The sequence below is a fragment of the Peromyscus maniculatus genome, chromosome 11, assembly GCF_049852395.1.
Source record: "Peromyscus maniculatus bairdii isolate BWxNUB_F1_BW_parent chromosome 11, HU_Pman_BW_mat_3.1, whole genome shotgun sequence".
NCBI classification, from domain to species: Eukaryota; Metazoa; Chordata; class Mammalia; order Rodentia; family Cricetidae; genus Peromyscus; species Peromyscus maniculatus.
In genome coordinates this window covers 62,963,282-62,969,866 of record NC_134862.1, presented here as the reverse complement: position 1 = coordinate 62,969,866, position 6,585 = coordinate 62,963,282, and the positions used below count along the sequence as shown (strand labels likewise).

Here is a 6,585-nt window from a genome sequence, read left to right as displayed (position 1 = left end):
GCTCAGACTATAGGACCAGGAAGGAACAAGGTGAGGCTGGAACCATTGGGAGGGAATGGCAGGTGGTGGCTGTGGCCACAGGGTCCCAGAGGCAAGTCTGTTTATGCCAGGAAGTCACAACGGACCCAGGAGACTGTGAAGGCATGGTAGCATGTCTAGAAATGATAGACACCGATGGAAGAAAACAGCATAAAACTTGAGCTTTAAGTCAGAGCTTCAGAACTTGGTGCCCTGTGTTCCAGGGTTTGGAGAACGTTAAACTCAGGTGGCATATGAGGAAGGGACTGAGACCACGGTGAACTCCTGAACTAAGATATGTCTGCAAGGTATTACTGCCTGATCTGGCTGGTTTTGTGTCAACTTGACCCAAACTAGAGTCATCAGAGAGCTTGAAAGAGCCTCAGTGGAGGAAATGTCTCCATGAAATCTAGCTGCAAGCCATTTTTGTTTTTGTTTTTGTTTTTGTTTTTTTTTTTTTGTTTTTTCGAGACAGGGTTTCTCTGTGTAGTTTTGGTGCCTGTCCTGAATCTCTGTCTATACACCAGGCTGGCCTTGAGCTCACAGAGATCCACCTGCCTTTGCCTCCTGAGTGCTGGGATTAAAGGCGCCACCACCGCCCGACCCAGCTGTAAGCCTTTTAATTAACGATTGATGTGCGGAGGGCCCTGCCCATTGTGGGAGATGCCATCCCTGGGCTGGTGGTCCTGGGTTCTATAAGAAAGCAGGGCTAAAGAAGCCATGGGGGGGGGGGTCCGGAGGAGCAAGCTAGAGGCTGTTGGAAGGCAGGAGCGGAGCAATGCCCAAATCAAAGGAACTTGTTTCTTCAAGCTCTTCAGGCAGTGATTCTGACAGCGGAGGTGGAAAAAAAGTTAAAGAGGAAAAAGCAAGTTGTTCCAGAAAAACCTGTGAAGAAGCAGAAGCCCAGCGGAGATGATAATATGTTTCAGATTGGGAAGATACATCAGTGTTCGGGACTTTAAAGGAAACATTCTAATTGATACTAGAGAATATTGGGTGGACTCAGAAGGTGAAATGAAACCAGGGAGAAAAGGTATTTCTTTGAACACGGAGCAATGGAGCCAACTGAAGGAACAGATCTCGGACATAGATGATGCAGTAAGAAAGCTGTAAAATCTGAGCCGTATCAAACCTGTACTGTTGTAATTGTTTTAATCTGTCTTTTCACATTAACTTTTGTTTTCTAAATGTTGTTTTCCAAGCCGTTGTATATTTGGATTGCAGAACAATTTGTAAGGTGAATACTTTTTTTAAATGTGCATTCTTAAAATGTCCTGAGTGAAGCTAAATGTCATCTTTATTAAAGAGAGTTGCATTGTGCCCTCTACCTAGTGTAAAATAAAGTCAGATCATTACAATCTTAAAGAAAAAAGAAGAAGCCATGGGGAGCAAGCCAGTAAGCAGCACTCCTCCATGGCCTCTGCATCATCAGCTCCTGCCTCCAGGTTCCTGCCCTGTTTGAGTTCCTGTCCTGACTTCCTTCAACAACGAAGAGCAGAACAGCAGGATGGAAGCTTTGGGGTCATGGTGTTTAGTTGCAGCAACAGAAACCCTAACTGAGACACTGCCACAGGAGGCTGCAGTACAGTGACTCACAAGGATGCTGGTCAGGTAGGGAAACAGTCTCTGTGGGTCAGAAAAAGGCAAGTGGTGGCTGCCTCAACGTCACTGCCAAGTTCCTCCCTTCGCAGATGAAGTGAGGCGAGAGTGGGAAAGGGGGAGAGGTTCCTAGGTGTGATGCAAAAGGGGAATCCCCTTTCTAAGAACCTGTTCTCCTGGGTCTTTAGTAGCCTCCAAGGGACGATGCCCAAAGGAAGTTGGCCTAAAGGAAAGTTGTTTGTAAATAACCCGAGGAGCCCTGCTTTCTACACATTGACAGCTTCAATGTATTCTTTCCCCATATACCTACATTTTTGTGGCGGCATCTTGGTACAAATAGAGTGGCAGCATGCTGTACTGCCTCTGCCCTGTGCAGAGAGAACGGAATGACTGTCAGAGGCAGAAAGAACTGAAGTGGAACCCTCACCTACCTTGGTTTACCTCCCTCTGTTTACTCTCTGAGACTCATTTTCCTTCTCTGACAAATAGGATAATCAGCCACCCATCCTCAGTATGCCAATTGAAGAGACGAGTAATAGTAGAGAGTAGAGAAAGGGGTTTTGTTCAATTGGCCGTGTTAGGAAGAACAAGCCGGGCAGTGGTGGCGCATGCCTTTAATCCCAGCATTCAGGAGGCAGAGGCAGGTGGATCTCTGTGTGTTCGAGGGCCAGCCTGGGCTACAGAGCAAGATCCAGGACAGAAGAAGAACAAATAGAGAGGTCTGGTGACCCTACCTCCATCTTCTGGTACTGACATGAGTGACATGAGGTTTGGGTTTAAACAGAGGGCAAGACGTGTGCAAAACCAAGCAGTTCTGTCAAGTGTGGCCCTGATCATCGCTGACCCATCCATGTCTGGGATCTAGTCTGTCCTACAAGGCAGTAAGACAAGTTGTCAGTACGCTGAAATCCTTTCTGAGAGACAAGTTCCTCCTCCTTCCCGCTGGCGCTGGGCTTCAGGTGGTCTCTTCTCCCAGCATGAGTTCTTTTGGAGAAATTCCAAGTCCTCAGAGTCCATTATTTCAACATTCTGATAGCTGGGGGGGGGGGTGAGGTGGGGTGGGGGCAGGAAAGGTGTCTAGGGTATCTTTGCTTCTGCCAGGACAGATACTGTGGCACTTAGTCTCAGAGAGTCTTGTGAAAGCTGAAAGAGATCGAAGGCTTTGGTGACTCTCAAGCCCCGGACATTTTCAAGTTTATTAGTGTCTTTTCTATATTAACTTTGCTTTGTTTTTGCTGCTGTTGTTTTATATTTTATTTATCTGCCTTATGTGTCTTTGTGTGTCTGTGTGGACATGCATGCCACAGCACACATGTGGCAGTCAGGGGACAACTTTTGGAAGTAGCTTCTCTCCTTTCACCATATGGGTTTTGGGGATTGTAATTAATCAGGTCTGTGAGCTTGGCAGCCCACTCTTACCCATGGAGCCGTCTTGCTGGTTCTATTCCGGTTTTTCTGAGAAGTTCTCTCAGAATAGCCCAGATTAGGCTGGAATGTGCGATTCTCCTGCCTCAGCCTCCCAGGCGCTGAAATGACAGATGTGCTCAAATGTAAGGTGGTTTGTGCAGGTGTCACAGCGTCCTGGAAACGACCCTTGGAGAGGGGAGAATGAAAACTCAGTTCTCAGAACTGGATCAGACTTCGGGAGTCTGGGGCCAGGCCGTTTATTGCCAGCACATTTAAACACAGCACAGTTTGGAAAAAGTTTCCTGGTGTAATATAATCTCTGCAAAATTACACTGAAACTCAACTCAAAGCTGCCATTTCTTCCAAGAAGATGGGTTCTAGAGATAGGCTACCTGTACTAGCTTAAGGGCCTAGAGAAGGGACCTGGCCTGGTCTTAGTCATACTGATTGGGCAGTTAGCCACGTCTGGTCCTAATTGTGGGAACTTGGTATGGCCTGGCCTTCAGATAATGCAGGTCACCAGGTTGTTAGCACCGCCAGGTCCCAGCCTTCTGAACAGGAAAACAGGTTACATAGCTTTTGCTTCCCAAGGGCAATCCTGCATGCTTAACATTCCCGGTTTCCCTGGAGAGCTGTGGGTCAAGGCCCTTCCTGCTCCCAATATTTAGATTTTTGGGTGTTTTTTGTTTGTTTGTTTGTTTTGTTGTTGTTGTTTTGTGTTTGGTGATTATAATTGACAACTGAACCTTATGAGAAAAAGCAGCAGAAAGTAAAAAGGAAAATATTGTCTCCTGTAGTGCTAATCAAGGAGTGAAATGAAAGTTTTGGTGTTTTTATTAATACTTCATGGACACACACACACACACACCAGCTTAAAGATATTGGCAGGGACTAGAGAGATTGCTCAGTGGTTAAGAGCACTGGATTCGAGGGGCCCGCAACTGGATCAGGCCCTCTGAATAGGTGAGACAGTTGATTGGCTTGATCTGTTTGGGAGGCATCCGGGCAGTGGGACCAGGTCCTGGGCTCATTGCATGAGTTGGCTGTTTGAAACCTGGAGCTTATGCAGGGACGCATGGCTCAATCTGGGAGGAGGGGACTGGACCTGCCTGGACTGAGTCTACCAGGTTGATCTCAGTCCTCGGGGGAGGCCTTGCTCTGGAGGAGGTGGGAATGGGGGGTGGGCTGGGGGTAAGGGGAGGGGGGAGAACAGGGGAACTGTGGCTGATATGTAGAACTGAATAGTATTGTAAAATAAAAGAAAAAAAAGAGAGAGAATGCTGGGGATACATAGAACTGTCAAATATGAATTACCAGAGTGAATCTTTTGATTGGGTTAGGTGATCCAGTTTGTTTTTAATGGATTATATTAATTAAAAATGCAAAGTATTAATTCATTTAAAAAAAAAAAAAGAGCACAGAGGAGCCAGGCTTGATCCCAACACCTACAAGCAGCTTACAACCATCTCCACAAAATAAAAATAAATGTGTGTGTGTGTCTGTGTGTGTGATTTTCTCAAGTTAAAAAAAAATCAAAGAGCTATTGGCAGACTCCCCAGAAAAAGGGAAAGAACATGCTCACTGAGTATTGGTCCAAAGATGACTCCAGAAGGCTGAAAGCTGACTCTGCCTCCTGTGAACTGGAAGTGAGACAGAACTGTCCACTCCTCCAAGCTCCGGTTCACTGGATGGACGCACCTTCCTACTCGTTAACAGGAGAGTCTGTCCAGGCGGGGAGCTGAGCTCTGTGCACAGGGAGACGAGAACTGAGACTCAATGGCCAAAAGGGAGCAGAGCACACACAGGCGACGCTTCCGTCACCGGTGCCTCTACTTCCCCTTCTCCAGGACTGATACAGAAACTACAGGTGGATTCTAGGGAAGTCTCCTCACATGCTCATGCCTTTGAGCCCAGTCCAGGCCCAGGAAACAAAATTGATCCAAAATTGATAAGCTGATCCAAAACAAGACTGGGAGCCTCTATCCTGGCAAACCCTTCCGAAGCAGGGAGGAGCCCCCCACACACACTCCTCCAGGCTTCTCTCTCAGTGCTGAGTAGCTCACACGAGACTGCAAGTCCTTAGGTGACTGATTGGAATCCACTATAGCCAAGTGATTGAGACGTGTACGAATAAGCATCCCGTTAGAGGAAATGCCTCCACTGCCGACAGAGTACTCAGCCTGAGCTTATTCTGAAACAAGACCCCAGAGAGACCTCTCTTTGCCAGAGTCAGAGCTTCTGCACTGGGGCTGTGGTTAACTGCTTCTGCTGAGTGTCAGGGTTTCCTCCCGACATCCTTCTCCCCATGCTAGCTGAAAATATATGCAGTGGCCAGAGAGATGCCAGGTAGACATGCTTGCCCCCAAGCCTGGTGGTGACCTGGGTTCAAGCCTCAGGACCCACATGGAGGGGGGGGAGCCAGGTTCTATAGGGTTGTCCTCTAACTTCCACAGGAGTGCCATGCCAAGTGCATGCCCACATACTCACACCCACAAGCACACTAAATAAATGAATGAAACTGTAATATCAACTTTGGTAAGTATGTGAATCATTGGTGAAAAGGCAAACGTGGGTCGTGTCCAAGCAGCTCCGTTAATCCCATACAATCTGGTTTAGATTATCTATCAGATAAACTTGTAGGGTCCAGGCTTAGAAATGGGATGCAGGACTGTAGTGGGTAGCGGTTCTAGCTATGACCTTGCAGCACTGCCCCTAGTGAGATAACTGTTACACCTGCCTATGACCTTGAAGTACATACCCCAGGGGTGTGGCCGCTTGGGACCCTTAGGACCTGGGATGCAGGTATGTGGCTCCTCTCTTGGCTCCCTCATGGTTTTGGATGCTGAAGACAGACCACACAACAGGACAATGTGGGACTGTGCCTCGGCCTTTCAGGACCTTGCAATAATTCCTCTGTTCTGAATCGTGAGTTTCTTTTTCTAATACATTCCTTTGCCCTTTAAGCAGACTCCGTGAATTGCTGGTGACCATTCTTCCATTGCAGGACAGGAAGTCAAGCCAGTGAGAACAAAGCTGGGCACTGAATGCAGCCTGAAAGCCAAGCTGAGTAAGACCTCTGAAGTCATCAGACAGGACCCCAACTGTCTGCCCTACACTGAGTAAGAGCCCTGACATTATCACTCATTGGTGCCTCTAAATGAGAGCCTATTTGGAAGTGTGGTCTTTGCAAACCTAATCAGTTCAATTGAGTTCATAATGGACTCACTTAGACCCTAAATCTGGTGTCCTTATAAGAACGGCTTTTGGGCTGGGCGTGGTGGCACACACCTTTAATCCCAGAGTTTGGGGGGCAGAGGCAGGCGGATCTCTGTGAGATCAAAGTCAGCCTGGCTTATATAGTGTTTCCAGGTCAGCCAGAGTTACATATCTGAAAAAAAAAATTTTTTTTAAGCCATTTAGACACACATAAACACGGGAAAATGCCACACAGCATTGGAGAGAGGCCTTTGAGCTACAGAAGACGCGTCCACAAACCAAGGGATTCCAAGGATTGCCAGAACCTAGGAGAAAATCATGGAACAGATGGTTCTTCCAAGCTTG

The 6,585-nt window shown here is 47.4% G+C and overlaps 1 pseudogene; it reads left to right on the top strand.

Annotated features, from left to right (window-relative positions):
• The first annotated feature begins 776 nt into the window (after window positions 1-776).
• Window positions 777-1,396, top strand: LOC121821154 (activated RNA polymerase II transcriptional coactivator p15 pseudogene; annotated as a pseudogene).
• Window positions 1,397-6,585: the final 5,189 nt, after the last annotated feature.